This window comes from Eurosta solidaginis, chromosome 1 (assembly GCF_040869045.1).
Source record: "Eurosta solidaginis isolate ZX-2024a chromosome 1, ASM4086904v1, whole genome shotgun sequence".
Classification (NCBI taxonomy): Eukaryota; Metazoa; Arthropoda; class Insecta; order Diptera; family Tephritidae; genus Eurosta; species Eurosta solidaginis.
The window spans coordinates 2,979,254-2,996,077 of record NC_090319.1 but is presented as its reverse complement, the minus strand read 5'-3'; the positions used below and the strand labels follow the sequence as shown (position 1 = coordinate 2,996,077).

General features: G+C 36.4%; 1 protein-coding gene across 1 annotated transcript in view; it reads right to left on the bottom strand.

The window, feature by feature from the left end:
- LOC137246273 (uncharacterized) overlaps positions 1-701 on the bottom strand; it is a 71,894-nt gene extending 71,193 nt beyond the window's left edge. Inside the window, exon 1 of the mRNA XM_067777391.1 lies at positions 344-701. The gene's annotated coding sequence lies outside the window, so the exon portion shown is untranslated. The remainder of the gene's footprint in view (positions 1-343) is intronic.
- Between the last annotated feature and the right edge of the window lie 16,123 nt (positions 702-16,824).

The following is a 16,824-nucleotide window of genomic DNA, read 5'->3' as shown; positions in this document are numbered from 1 at the left end:
TTCACTTTAACTTTTTATACTCAATACTTGATGAAAATAAACTCACAAAAATTCACTTTAAATTTATTTTAAAATATTAAATCAATAGAATATTAAAACCAAAGTTTAAACAGAATTTAAAAATTTTAGGACATTTGTTTAAATGTTGAAATGCAGTTTGTATTTGCCGATTATTGTTTCCAAAAAATATAAAAATGTATTCAAACCGCAGTCTAAATTGAATTCAAATGTAAAATTTATCAACTCACTAAAATATCTAGAATTTTTTCACGCTTTACTTCTATTTTGTGATTTTTTATTGATTTCTCTCCAACAACACATTATAATTAACCGCAATATTTACCATACAATTCAACAAAAGTTGCTTGCTTATGACATTCTAGCAAACGCAACAGTTGGTGTTGTTATTGTTTAAGATATTTTTTTGGTTTCCATTTTGCTTAATTGGCCGACGCTGCAAATACTTTGATAACGCATTTACTTTGCGGTTTGATTTTACTTCAGCGCACAAGTACACACAGATTCAACCGGCATTTGGCCTTTATCTATTACAATTTTTGTTTTTGTTTTCCATTAAATTTCTTCAAAGGTTTCCCTAATGTTGCTCACACTGCCAATTGTTGCACTTCACTGTGAGTTTATGGCTCAGCGACATTGGCTCTTTGTCCATTTCTTACTTTTCCGAAACTTCAAGCACGCGCGCCAAACATTGAACTGATGCTAAACCAAAAAGCGCTGCTGCTTTTATAGCCGTCAGCCGTTATCGGAGCAAAATCATTTTCCACTGACGAATGTGCAGTTTTTGCTTTGGTAATTTCTCTTTGGTATTTGCGCCTGCGCGGATAAAATGCAAATATTTGCCGGCTTTTCAACTTCCGCTTTTAAGCGCTTCGTTTTGTATTGTTTTTGTGTGTACTTTTGCTGTTTCCACAGTTTTTCCTTCCTTTTCGTTGCTTGGCTGGTATGTCGCCTACATTGGGGCTTGACGGTGTTCGCGCCTCTTTGTTGATTTTGTTTACATTTTTCATAAGCTTTCATTAGCATGTTGGAGCACGTGCTTAACCATATGCTCGTGCTGCTGCAGGCGTTAAGCCTCTAAGTAAAATAGGTGGAGCACATACTTGCTAAACTTAAACCGCACTTACCTGACGCCCTTCTTATGTGACGTGGCGTGCCTCCTGGGCCTGTGGCATCAGCCTTTCGCTCACTTCGCGCGCTCGTACACACATACATACAAAGACACACTTATGCATATATTTGAAATATGCATACGGACAACAGTTGCATTTGAGCTGCATACTCATGTGATTATAGCCCCTGCTTGTTGTCGTACTTACGCCCCAACAACCACTTCTAACGTACTATGCCTGCTGAGCTTTTAAATTGAATTGCGGGCAGGAAATAAATTCATAAGAAAAATCGGGTTTCATGTGAAAGCGGTTGGCAGGAGCGCAGAAATTTAGAAAGTGGGGTGTGCTTAGGTAAGCTGTTGTTATTATTATTACATTTTCTTCCACGTCCCTTTCAACAGTCTGTTTTACCTTTAAACTCAACTGCAAAGCAAAATCGGATCCCTGCCTATTTTGTGTTTGTGTTTTGTCAAAAGTGTTGCTGATGCTTCTTGAAAAACAGTCACGAATGTGTTTTTGGATTTAGAAATTCTTGACGTGCAATAAATTCGTTTAGGTTTTTGCTGTTTTTGCCGCTTTGTGTTTGCGTTGTTGAACATTTTGACTGTCGCACTTTTTTGACATTCTCTGCAACTAAAATTTATATGAATGCTTTTTGTAGTAAACTGAGGATAGATGCCATTAGGATTTTGATTTTTTACTAAAGCACTGAAGTTACTTTGTTGCAAATACATAAAAAATAAATATTAAAAGTTGTATAATATTACATTTGTTTTACCTTAATGCGCTAGTTCTGCGGTAGTTCGGAACTAGTGGGATTCGCTGCACGGTAGTAACGAATTTTTAAATAACTCAAACCCTATGCTACAGTGAGAAGTTAAAGCTGACTTTGGCATATTCTGGAAAGTGAAGTGGAGCTGGCCTGATTATTGGTGCAGATGCGAATCCACTCCAAAGAAACTGGGATAAATCGGTTACTAATGTTACTAGTGAAGTAAGCATTTACTTTTTTTTATCCAATACAAGGAGATCTGTGTAAACAATAGAGGAAAATAGTGAATTTCTGTTCTGCTAAAAGGGAGATGGTTTTCTGTCTAGGTTATCCATCTAGGGAGCTGATGACTTGGTTATCGACGGGTAGCTTTCTTGCCGAGTACTTTTTTATGATCACAAATAAATTTTGTTTTCAGTTAATAAAGTACGTCTCTATATTTAGGAAATCTTAGAGTCAAGAACCGGCACCTGGTGTACAATTATTAAAAAAAAAAGTTGCCTGCCGGGCCTCTCTGCTGTTCCGACTTGTCTAGAACTACGATAGATGCACTTCTGGAAAATTGGCCCAAGGAACTTGTCTTAAGGAATCCTGGCCTTTCTTATACTAAAACCTTGTGTATGGTGGCTGCGCGATGAGTAGCATGGAATCACTGACTTCAACCTCCTCCCTGTACAGATCGAGTTTCTACTCTATATTTACGATGGATGAGCACAATACAGCATGGCTCTTTGGTTCCCAATCACAGTAAAGGCAAGAACCTGGACTTGTATCTATCTTTCATAAATCTCATTACTCGTAAGATTGGCTCTTTATGCTGAAGGATTGATAGATATTTATACGGATGAAAACTTAACTGGCCACCTGAGTGTATTCCCGAGTTACAAGGTTTAATTCAATCAACGACAAAGTACCATCAAAATCGACTAACTCTCACAAAAAACTAGAAACTAACGCTAGAAAAAGAAGGAGAAGAAAATTTCTAAGCAAATTTTATATGTTTTTGTTACTTCAATATAACTTTATGAATCCTTGCTGCCACTGGAAAAAATTCTCTCGCAAAAGGTGCTTAAACTTTCTAAGCAAAATATAAAATATATTATTTAATATCGCTTAAGCTGTGAAAGTGTGGGTAGAGTGATTGCCTATCATAACTGATTCAAATACCTTAGCTAGTAGCAAAAAAACTCCTCATAAAATTTTCAAAAACCGTTGTTGCTCTGCTGGTTGGGAAGCCCATCGAGTGTATTTCTTCTATGAATGATTTTTTCAAAAATCTGCCTGAGCAGACGATGCACGGAAAAACTGTAGAAAAGTTTTGAGAAGGACACCTGCAATTGGAAGAGAACACTGGCCTTATACTCCTGGATGTTTTGTATAGTAAAATTATTGTAAGACTATATTTAATTTTTTTTGCTACATAACCAAATATTTTGCTGAAACTCCAAATATTGGAAAAGCGGTTCTAGCTAAAACTGAAGCTAGTCCCAAGAGAGTAAAAGCTAAAGGGCAAAAAACATAACATATTTCGTACTTTTTTTGTAAAGACTTAAACATATTTACACATAAGAGTTTTACTCGTAATCGCTGTTTTGTTTTATTTGAATGCTACGCACAAGGCAACTTAATAACTCTGTGCCCTGGAGCTCAACACCTGTTGTGCAAGCACTTCTACTTATTGTTGTTATTGTTAAATATTATTCATGCGCGTTGTATTCGCACACGCAGCCTTTTGATCCTTTGGCAGCCAGAGCACACCTTTTGTATTCACCAATTGGCGCATGACAACAAACAAAAAAAAAAAAAAAAAACGAAATTGCAATAACAGAATTACGGTTTATATTTATAAACTTTGTTGTTGCATTTTGTTAACCCCATCGCAAGCTGAGCAGGAAAAGGTATGCAGCACTCGTATGTATATTTATGTATATGTCAAACAGCAACAATGGCACTGAGAATACCGCCAACAGAAAAGTTGGCTAAGTTAGCTGTCAACCGGGCAGTGATTTATGGTATTTGAGTTAAGCATAGAAAGGTTAATTTTTATCCATTTTAATGGCTTAAGGCATCTAGAGTGGAGATCAGAGTGCAGCACCGAAGTCAATTTAATGGGATATCAAAGATAAGGTGACCGGCCACACAAAGCACACGAAAGCGCCGGCGGCCGAACATGAATGTTACTTAATTCAGACCATTCAACCCGAAAGACGTAATAAAACTTTGTAAGTGCTATAAATTTTGAAATAATATATGCAATAATGGAAATAACTTTGTGTAGTAGGATTTTTTTTTGCGAGAAAACAGTGATGCACTTTATGATTAAATTTGGTAAATGAAAACGTGTTCGCATCTATGTACAACAAGTAAAACAATACCATTATCAAGGCGCTATTAACACAAAGCAAATATTCCCTTTTGACTTACATGGCGTATACGTAACTTTTTATATATACATACATACATAACTGCATATCTGGAAGATACATTTGGCAGTCCGTTTTATATTGAAAAATCATGGTATGAAATGCTTTAAGATTAATAAGCCACATACGCAGCAGAAAATTAAGCGACAACTGATTCGATTTTACAGCGCTAATCTCCTCAAGACTGCACTCCAACGCAGGTCATTCTGTAGACGGCACGAACTCGATCAAAGTTTGCTTGTTATTTATTTTTCTCATTTAATGAAATTAATTATTGCTTAGTACTGCCACGGTGCATCAGTGTGGTCATCCGCAGTATGGCGTAGTGACTAACAACTATTGAATATAATTGGTAGGCGTTCTTAACAATAAAAACGGCGATGGTATGAATCTTTTAATACGAGGTTGCCGGTGCCTTAGACTGCCATGTTTTATACAAACTGTTAAGGTGTGATACATAAAATTTTGGAATGAATATCCACTTTGTTTACAAACACCCATAGGTTAAAAGATAAGAGGGACGAACAAATGAAAGAGTTCTATTTAGACTGACATTTTGAGCGCTGAACTAAAAGCTAGAAAATTGTATACGATTGTCTGAGTATCAAAGAGAACAGGAATCTAACGATCAGATCAGATTGCGATGTATCGTAACATGTGACCTCAGCACTATTATTTAGTTTTCGTTGTCAATACGCTAGCTTATGCCTTCCGTGACAATCGGACGATCGTTTACAGTTTGTTTACAATTTCTTACATTTTCAAAAAATGTTCGAATAAATAAAAGTCTTTGGAAAAACCAGCATACAGACTGCTGAGTGGAATATTACCCTATCCTTGCTTCCGTTTCGAAAACGCTCAATTTTTGAATTACGTCCTGTAGTATCTAGTAATATTAGATTTATATAGCACTCTCAGAAATATGTGTCCTAAATACGAAAATTAAATAAATCAGTTTGCTGTGTAATATTTGAAGAGAGAAGACGTGTATGAGATTTAGTAAAATATTAAGAGATAGATCCGTAAATTTAAGATCTAAGGGTCTATCTCTAAATATTTTATTAAATCTCTAACACGTCTTGTCTCTTCAAATATTACACAGTAAACTGATTTATTTAACTTTCATATTTCTGAGAGTGCTATATAAATCTAATATTACTAGATACTACATTACTATTTTCTTTTAATTTTGAAAATTATGCTGCTATCCTAATCTTCTTGATATAATAAGAATTACTGCATGTATCGCTGTGGTAGCCGTATAACTACCATCACACCCTCTGCAACATGTAGCGATGGATTTCCTTGGACCATTGTCTTCTGGGCATAACTTGCTAGTTGTTGTTGATTATTACAGTCGTTTTGTAAAAATCGATGTAATCAAGAAAATTTATTCAACAGAAACAGTTAAACGCTTTCGTATCATTTTTGCCCGTATTGGTTTACCATTTTCTATAACCGCAGATAATGGAAGACATTTTATAAGTGATGAGCTTAAAACGTATTTTTCTGAAAATAACATAGAGTTAATAAGCACTATTCCATATTGGCCGCAGCAAAATGGTGAGGTGGAACGTCCAAAATCGATCTATATTAAAACATTTAGTCATCAGTCAACAACTTAAGCGAGATTGGATGGAGGATCTACAAAGTTATCTTCAAAAGTATCGATCGACAGAACATTCTACTACCTTAAAAACACTGGCTGAGTTAATTTTTCGAAGAAATATTCGCGATAAAATTCCTACAATATTCCAACCGGTAGAGAGAAATACAGAAGTTTATGATCGCGATAAAGAGAAAAAAGAAAAGGAAAAGAAATATGTGGATAAACGGCGAAGTGCAACGGAAATTGACATACAAGAAGGTGACGACGTACTTGTTAAGCAAGCTGTAAAAGTAAATAAGTTAGCACCAAATTGTGATGCGGTAATGCATCAAGTCATAAAGAGGAAAGGAAGTGATGTAGTACTCCAAAGTCATGCGACTAATAAAATATATAGAAATAATGTTGAGCATCTTAAGAAGGTTCCTGTTGAGCAAGCAACACCAACATCTAATAAAAGACAAATACGGCTACCACGGCGATACATGCAGTAATTCTTATTATATCAAGAAGACTAGGATAGCAGCATAATTTTCAAAATTAAAAGAAAATAGTAATGTAGTATCTAGTAATATTAGATTTATATAGCACTCTCAGAAATATGAAAATTAAATAAATCAGTTGGCTATGTAATATTTGAAGCGACAAAACGTGTTTGAGATTTAATAAAATATTAAGAATTAGATCCGTAGATCTTACACCGACTATTTCAGAATTTGTATCGAAAACGCCCTATCTGAGGTCAAATTCAATACATGTTTACATTAGCTGGGTTGTTTGTGAAAAAAATTCTGAGATAGGGCGTTTTTCAAGCGAATTTTGACATAGGGCGTTTTGGAAACGGCAGCCGAGTTAGAGTGATATTCCACTCACCAGTCGATATGTGATCGAAATAGCCGCGAGTTCATAACTCAAACAATCCGTATATTCATTGCACTACCGAAATTGAATGTGCGAACACGGGACGATCGATATCTAGAGGGTGTGCCGGTACCAACGGGCAACTCCTTATGGGTTACTTTCAGCCCAGGGACCAGCCTACTGGGTTCCAGCTAGTACAACTCCATCTTCCATCCTGCCACCGTGTAGTCACGGAGACGGCGGTGCCCAGCGAGTGAGAAACCACTTACGGGTAATTCAATCCATGCAGTTCTGGTAGCAAACGACGATACAAGCTACCGTATGCTATCCCTTGAGGGTATGCCAGTGTAACAAGGCAAGGTCTCAACTTCCATAGCCCTACGTCATCATCGACCTTTCCATACGCTCCTGGTACACATTCCGCCGCCTTACTAACAATGCTGATAGCTTCACTATTCAGATGTTTGCCAGCTCTACCCTACCGCTGCCCACTTAATATCCACCTTACTGCAACTGTTGGCCGATATTCTCATCGCAGAAAAAATACGAGCAACTTTCCCTCACTCCGCCCGACACATACTGCTAAGCCAGGTCACTCTGCCAAATCGCTCTACATTATCTTGGTACGAAGTCTCCTGTCCTCCTTACACCTCAAGCAGTGTGTATTTTTATTTGGTGGGGGTTTGATAAAACCAATCTCATAAAACTATTTCGAAATTATCCAGAAACCAATGCTGATTTGGTCTCTAACAGAATCGAAACCAATACCAACTAACTACTAGAGAAAGTCCCAAAAATATCTAAAGATAGTCCCATAATAATCCACAAAAGACCCGAAAAGCAATGCCAAAATTACCCCTAAGAAAGGCCCACTTGCAGAAAGGCAAGTTATCATTATACCAAGAGTTGGCTTCCCATGAGGGGTTAAACTAAACAAGTCGGACAAATTTTAAAATCTTATCATATTTAGAAAAAGAAATGACTTGCCGTTATATTCGAAAAGAATCCTCAACTAGTCCAGAATTGAGGTGAAGGTCGCTCACGCAGCAACTACTATCTAAAGAATGAGGCAAATAATTAATATCGACATTTTCTTCTCTTTAAGACCGCAAAATATGACAAACGACAACAAATAAAGCCGATTCCATGGAAAAGTGAACACTCTAATGTACATACATCAATTTGTGTACAAAGACAAATATCTACGTGGCATAAGTAATGAAAAGTAAAATATTTAGTTCAAATGCCTAATGGAGCCTTGCAACACATTTCAATATATGCGCAATTTAATCACTCTTTTTCTTTTTCTTCTTCTCTTACTTCATTCACCCTATGCACAACATCGTGGCCTCAGTAATTCACCATCTTAGAATTATTGATTTGCATTTCAGCATTCACAGTTGAAAGCATCGTTAGCACCGTAAAATGTGAAGAATTCCCACGAAGGCATTCAATGCATCCGTCATAGATAAGGAGATACGCCAATGTTTGTGGATGTATGTGTGTGTTTGTGTTTATAGGTGTGTGTGAATGTATTCGTTTGTGAAGCGGCGCGTACCTGTGTGACATTCTTTTGCCTCTTTCATTTCACTTTACAGCATCACGATGAATTTTTCCTTTATCTGGGTATAGATATATGTATATTTCATATTTCATATTTGTTTTTGTTTTACTTCTTCATTCCATTTTGTATTTTTTTTTTTCTGTTTCTCCCGTACAGTTCTCCTTAGCACTTTCATCATACTCCCACTTAAACTAATTTTCAATGCGTTTTTAATGTAGTTCATTTTTTCCTGTCTCATTTGTGGCTTATTCATTTTCGCACTTCATCGTCTTGTGTGAGGGCTTACATATCATGCCAACTTTCTCGCCTTCATGTTTGTATTTTAGTCTTTATTTCAGTTTTCTTTATTCGTCTCATTTAACAGTTTCTGGTGCAGTAATTTACTTAGTATGTTTGTGTTTGTGTGTGTTCCTCCTGTACAAGGAGATAAACATGATTCCAGTTCACATGAAGGATTTGCAAACAATTTCTACATTTGTTTTTGTATGTATTGTGTTTAAGTATGTGTAAGTGAGCGTCGAAAGAAAATATTGTAGGTGTTCAATTTTTGCTCGTATTATAGACTTTTTTAGAACTTGATTACATTAAAAAGATACCAACCACCCTGCAAAAATCGCGAGTACTCCATGCATGCATGTATGGAGTACTCGCTATGGGCCAACCGAGTACTCCAAAATTAACCACAATTCATACAAAAAATATGGTCCAATTAACATTGCGATGTCCTCGGACTGGACCATATACTCCAGCTTCGCATTACATCAGAGTAATCCATGGAGTACCCACAGTCCAATAAACATCGTGTAGTGATTACAATCGTTAAAAACGAGCAATGATCGGCTTACAATATGTTCGTGTAGAAACATGAGTTGGTCCATTGCTGCATTACAGTGGAGTATAATGGTAAGTACTCCAGTAGACCACATGATCCAACGATTTTTGCAGGGTATTAATAACTCGCCGAATTTGTTTCTTTCACAAGGGAGACTAGGTAACCATATTTAGTAAAAGTGGAGCAGCTAAGAAGGAGGGGTTTGATGATTTATTTTTGTTTATTTATTTTTTTACAGATTATAATAAGCCCAGCTTATACCTATATATAGTAATTAATATATAATCTAATTTAAGTTATTCATATTAATCTATTGACTGCCCAAATGGAGTGAGAGATAGGTGTCAGACGAATTACACCAACGCATCGATTGTACCAGTTGTATCTGACGCTGTTAAGGTATTTAAAGTTCGAAGGCGACATCTGAACGGCGATGCACTCATTTGGTTGAGTTACAGTATGACCTTCGGCTACTTTTTGCATACGTGGGAAAGCTTCCTAGTGTCAGCGTAGAGTACTCGGGATGTATGTAATGCTATTGGTGATTCGAAAGTTTGCCCACCTTTTACTAGATTCATCTCGAGTGCTGCTGTAGATAGGTGATTTATCACATATGTTAAGTTACATCCTAAGGAATCCATTAGTACAGTGCTTTGTCAAAACGCCAATAGACTGGCATAGCCTTAACGTACCCGCTGAGCATGCTTAAATGCCTGCCACCCCGGTCTCATTAAAAAGGAGTCCGCCTTTTGAATATATCAAATGTTTTAATGAACTTGGATAAAGTAAGCAAAGGGGGGCAGTTACAGGTTTACCGTAATCTTTCCGGGATAACGGCCGTATACCATCGCGGCGGAACAGGCGAATAGAAATCCTGAATTTTAAATAAGCTTACGGCAATACAGATTGCCTCCTATGGGAATCCAACACAGATCATTCAAGTACTCCAAAATTTTTAAAATTGACGATACAGTCTGAAATCGCTAACAATAACGTGAGCTCTGCTTCCCGACTTCACAATAGGGCTGACTATATTCAACGAATCCGTGATGCAGTCCAGCGTTAGTCTTTTGGAAGTCAGACAACTGTGGGCAATCCCCAGAGATCCTTGGAGTTTCGTTGAAACGATTTCCTTTAGGGCGAGACACTTTTAGAATTTGAGTCCATATAGTTTTTGTTCTTGATGTTGATTGGATGATAAAAGGTATTCCTACAGAACTAGCAAATTTTAGCAACTCTAGTGCAATGGGTTCATAAGTAAAATCAGTGCCATTTTCAATTGCTATGATATCTTTGCTGACCATCACTCAGCCACCACTTGCTTCCTTTATTTTCAGTTAAAGTATGCAGTATTCTTCGGAAGAATTTCCCTAAGTCCCAAAGATTTTCGCAAATGTATATCTTTATGCAGAAGCTTTTCTACCGAATTAGAAAATCGATGCCTCTTGTACAAGCCAATAGAGATACCAGGTAACTGGTGTAACGTGCAATGGTGCAAAACTGAGCGACTGGATCTCAATATGGAAAGAGTAAACAAGCAGCAAGTTCAAGCTTTGATCCATTTGTGCAGTATATAAGAGTGATAAAATTTTACTTAGTGGGTTAAGGGGCAAAGAATATTCTCTTCGCAAGGCATGACTATAGTAAAAGGCGAATGAAAGAAACAAACCTAAAGGTTCGAGAAGTCAAAAGAAATTCTTTCCGAGACCGTAGAACTAGAAGGTGATTAAACCGGAGTGTACGATATTTATATCTGACAAAGTTGTGCCCGTATCCGTAATACACCCAGAGTCATTCCCGTCTATCCGAGCTTTGTCTTTTTAATAGCACCTGTACACCGCATTGTAGAGGTTTTCTGGGGACAGCTCTGAGGATTGCTAAAAGAACTTAACACTTGGGGAAATTATAGTCCACAAAACCTTTAACGCTATCAGTTATTCTTTTGTTCTCTCATTTGTCATTAATAATACACTTAGTTGTCAATTTGTCTACAAAAATGTTGTTACAAAATATTACTCGTATATGTCGGATACGTATTTTTGAGAACTTAACCTTTTTTGTTAGACTTAAACATTATTTTCATATTTACTCGAGTGTTGCTCTTTCGTGCACCTAAAACAAAATTAATTCTTTTGTGTCGTTAAGCTTTGAAGTCCTTGCTTATTTATGTTTATATGTATGTACATATATGGGTATATGTATGTGTATATTTTTGTACTTTGGCTGACATTCCTATCAGTTGGAACATAAAGCCAACATTCCGGTTTATTTAACCCATAAAATGTTTACACTTGACTTCATTTTACATATTCGCATTTATCAGCAAAGCAACAAAGGTAGTCATGTGGATCGCAATTAGGGATGAACAAATTTTGTAAATTTATATTTTCTTTCTCTTCGTAATATTCATAATATTGTGCGCAGCAACACATTTTCCTGGTAATATTCAGAATGTTACAATTCATATTCTGAAAATTACAATTAAAGCTCAGAAAAATTTTCAGGGGTTTTTCTTTCATTCAATGGAAATAAATGTAACCAAGATGGTAAATTTTACCGTTAGTAGTTTGATACATGGGCTACTTTCTGTTAACGAAATATTGGACTTCATTGTAAACTAATTAAAATAAATTCTGCTCTCCTTATCCAGCGTTATTTTTGAAGGAAAGAACATCACACGAAGGCAAAGAGATGGTGAGCTATCCTTATCAGGGCAGCTACCACCTAACCCAATCTAACCATTTGATGTGCCTTCTCCTGCAACTTAGGACCTTTTGTGTGGTCGGCGAGCATCTGGAGCCTATGATCCAATGAATGTACATTAGAGTGGTCCTCATAAATCCAATAAACAGTATTTTCCAGTCCCCCTTTACAGTAACACCAAAGCATGAATTATGACATAGCAAATTTTAGTTCCGATTGAAGGCGGTTAAGGAGCGTGTCACTGTGGTTAAAGCTCAGATTTTAATATATTGAGTCTTCGTAGCGTAATCGGAATTTGGACGCCTGTTCCACACCAATATGAGCTTAAACGCCGGTTCTACATTACCAAACCGTTTCCTATCGGGAAGAAAATTTATATGTGAAATTTTAGACCTTCGAAGCTCTGTACCATGGGGTGAGACTTCCAAAAAACCCGTTTTTTTGTAAGGGCCACTCTAAAATACTTACTTACTTAATTGGCGCTTAACCGTCTAAACGGTTATGGCCACTCTAATATACACTCTCTAAAACAAAGACTTTGCATTCCAAAAAAGGAATGATCTAAGTCCAAAGGGGGCCGAAGAATGCGACAACTATTACTCTGACCAGCAAGTTTCGCATTTTGCAAATTGTTCTATATAAATTAAGAAGATTCAAAACTCCCATCCCTATGACAAATATTATAACATACATATATTGGTATATATGAATGTAAATTTCCTTCAATTTATGCGAGTGTCATCGCATTTTACTTTTTACTACAAGCTCAATGTTGCCATTTAACTTTAATAACTTTCCCTGATTGGTCGTCTTTTTGCCAATTGACCATATAAATGTAAAAATATATCATGGCCTATATTTCCTAGCTGTTTGTTAGTCACTATATACAACAGAACTACTTACGGACTCATCCCAATATATGTCCATATGTGTCCGCATTGAGAAACGAAAGCCAACAAAATGTTTGACTAAAACCTTTCTAAAAGCTTTTTCATTCAATTCCAACTACTAATTTAAGGCAAATGATTATTAATTCTCAAACTGCCGAAGCTGAAAATGATTTTCACATATGTATGTTTATGCCAGACTACATACACGCACACACACAAAAATCATCTCCCTGTTACGTATCGTTAAATTCACTCGGTTTCGTCGTTAAAGTTTTATGAAGCGAATAAGCAGAAATTCTAGCATTATCCTTTCTTTGTATTTTATGCATGTTATTGTTGTTGTTAGTTGGTTGTAGTAAAATTTGTTAAGTAGAGTATCAATATTGTACAGATATATACAAGATGACCGTAATAACAACAACAACACGTGTTGTCACTGCTATTGGTAATTATAGAGATGGTAATGGCTTTTGACACTTGGCTAGAAAAAATATTGTTATTGTTGCTGTTGCTGTTGTTTCTCGTACTTGTTAAAGTGAAAGCATTCACTTGATTTATGACCTTTCACATTTAAATGACTTTAGATAAAAGGACTAAGAAAGGCACAAGCTTTCTTGCCTTGCTGCTAAGTTTTAAAAGATAAAAGTTCAAAATAAATGAAAAAATTATTGTTCACTGCTTCAATAATAAGACTGTGAATACAACAACAACCGCAATGTTAACCGTGACGTCAACCGTTGGTGAAAAACTCTTAATATCGCCCACGATTCACGATGCAGTTTTTGTTGTTGTGTTAGCGGTGCGTTATTAATCGTCCTCTCTGGATGGTTGTCTGGAAAATAAAAGTTCCCAACGATTCGCATTTTCTTTTCGAAAACATTTTCATTATGAGTATTCTACATCTTTGTCCTCAGTTGTCTCGATCCACTTCCTGGGAAAGCGGTTTTCATCACGTCAAATTTATTGGCTTTAGAACAGTTTTTCAGAGCATCTGTCCTGCCAGCCGCGCGCATGGTAGAAACGCGTCTTCGCTGGTTGAATAGTGAAGCCTCCCGCAAGAAATTATGTACCTCAGACAAATAGGTTTGTCCAGTAACATGGTTCACGGCTTACACCTACAGTGGGCACCACTTCTGTCACCTCTGCATGCAGTGAACTTTCTGCTGTCTATCTCCGAGATTCCTTAAACGATGTTAAACTTCTGCTCCCTATCTGATTATGCACTATATCCAACCGATAAGGTCTTCCCCATCTTTATTTCTCTTTCCTGATGCAAGCTTGGCCTTCTGCCTTTATTGTGAGGTTGTTAAGCGCTTGAGAGCTGTTTACTTTACCTACCTGCACTGTTTCTATCAATATTTCGTAACGATATCATTACCCTCCCCATGTAATTGGGCCAGAAATGACCTCCTATCACATCTGTCATCTGGGATAGCTTTCACTTTACCTTCGTCTTTCTTTTGGCCTAGTTGATTTGAAGAACAGGCGCCTTCTTGGCTGGTTGTGGCAACTCAAGCTTCCGCAGCATTTCCCCGGACCGAGACTCTTAGGCGAAGGCTTGGTAATTCCTTCGCACTTTTTTGCTTCTAATTTTTCGTCCCGGTTTTGAAAATAATTCCTCTGTCCACCACCTGAATGGATACTCAGACCATCACATTAAGAAGCGCCTGGTAGACGATCGTCGGCAAAAGGCTATCAACCTCGGTAACACTTCCCAAAACCATCAGAAGCACCTTACTACCAATACAACCACAATAAGTACAAATTTAAATACTCCAACAAGAATTTTTCTTTGCAATTATATTCAATGCTAAATGACACAAATAATGCTGAATTAATCTTAATTCGTTAACCAATATCGCACCCACGCACATTTAACAAAAATAATGGCAAACAAATTATTCTTTAACGACACCTATAAAGGCGCCATCTTTAAAATGTTGACAGTCTCAGAAGCTGATGCTTTTAAGTTTTTAAAATATATTCATACAATAAAACATGTTCACTTATTGCTTATCGCACTTTTCACAATGAGCACTGCAAGTGTATGTGTCTATGTATGGGTGTGTGTGTGTGTATGCGCTCAAGTCTCCATATAAATCATTTCGAATTTTAACAATACGTAAATTATTATACTTCTGCCTCATTTTACTGCACCACAAAATATTTATTATGTTCTCCTTCATTTTCTATTTTTTGGGACCCAAATGAAATTTCCCGCTGCCCTCGTTGTTGGTGTTGCTGCTGTCGAACCTCTTTTTCAGACGGAGTGTAACAAATCATATTTTTCTGGTTGTAATGCCTCGCACACAATCGCACATAAATACTCCTCAAAAATATGTCTGTGCGTGCGTGTGTAAATGTTCTTAAGGGTTTTATATATAAAAAATGTCGAAGAACTTCTGCGTGCCTTAAAGTGCTGCTTGAGATTTCACTTTCAATTTCTGTCCCCCCCCCCTCGCTTTGTACTCTTCCGCATTCGAATGTTATAAATGGGGAAAATTACTTGTATTTTTTTTTTTTTTTTGTTGCTATTGAGGTTCTTACCGAATGACAATGGCTTATAAGAGCATACACATATGTATGTATTTATACTAGGGTGCGTCTTATTTCACAGTTTTATTCAACAATTCAATGTTGGCATGAAAAGTTTTGGCCAGGTCACAAGAACGTGAACTGCAAACAAATTTTGGAATGGCGCTAAATCGTGAAATTTTTAACAAAAAGGTGGAGATTTTCGAAGAATTTATGCGATTGGAAGAAAGCATTGTTAAAATTTTAAAAATTTAAAATTTTTGGGTTAGAATCGAAAACTAAATTCAACTTGAACCCTTGGCTATTATCTCCGAACAAAACTTGTTTTGAAGGTCACTTAGCAGCATAAACTGCCCAGTAAACATTTGTGCTCAATATCAATTCGAGTGGCATTTGAGCACTAAAGTTATTTTCAAATCTTAAACGTTAGTTCTTAAATTCACCTCAAATAACTGTTGCGTGTGTTCTCAAACTACAAGGCACATTTTTAACATTGAATTTTTCCCACTTCTCAAACTGGAAAATAGCATTTTATTGGTCGCTCTCAAACATGACCGGGACAAAATGGAATCGAAAAAGAGAGGGCTGAATATGAGAACAGATTTTGTTTTTCTAAGACGTATACAATATTTCGTTTCTTTTTCAACTGGTTAGTTTATTATTCTTAAGTGATAGTTTTTTACTGCGAAATAAGGAAGATATTCCCTCAGAGCCATAAGTGCTCGCCCCCAATTGATTACATTCCGAAATGTAACAGGATCCCTGTTACTCTAAAAGAACAATTAAAATAAGATAATATACAGTTTACTAAAGTAACAAATTACAAAATTACAAAAAAAAAATCACTACTCGCCTTCCGATCCCACAAAGCTTAGACATTTTTTAAGGGATTTTTATACTTAAAAAAATATTGTGGCGCATATCAACAAGTTCAACACATCAATATGGCACTAATAAGTAAATGCTGCACAACAGCAACTACAATGAAAGTTAGATAACATAGAAAAAGCTACCCACTCTACAGAGACGTTAGATAAACTACGCACACTTGCACATAGCCACAGGGAATATGACACACAGAAGAACGCGAAGTAAATAAGCAACTATTCGGGAAGGCCATTTCAAAGTCAACACCCTGGCAGAAAATATTAACGGAGGAACTGAGTGGTATATAAGTGGCGTAGCCAAAGGAATTAATTTTCATTTTAGCACGTTGTAATAGAAGTAAGAGAATGAATTTAATTGTAAAGTTCTACTGTCATTGTATTCTAAATAGTAAAGACTTTTTGATTGTACAAAATGTTTGAGTCGATTTATTCAACTGTTTAGTGAGACGAACCGTAAACCAGGGAGAAATAACAGAGAATTCCCATAACTCGTAACAATTTAAACAATTAAAGTTCTGTTTAAGTAAAATAATAAAAATTAACAATAATCTGTAGAAGTAAAATTTCAAAGACCAACAAATCATAATCATCAGGCTACTTATTGGAAGTCAAATATCATGA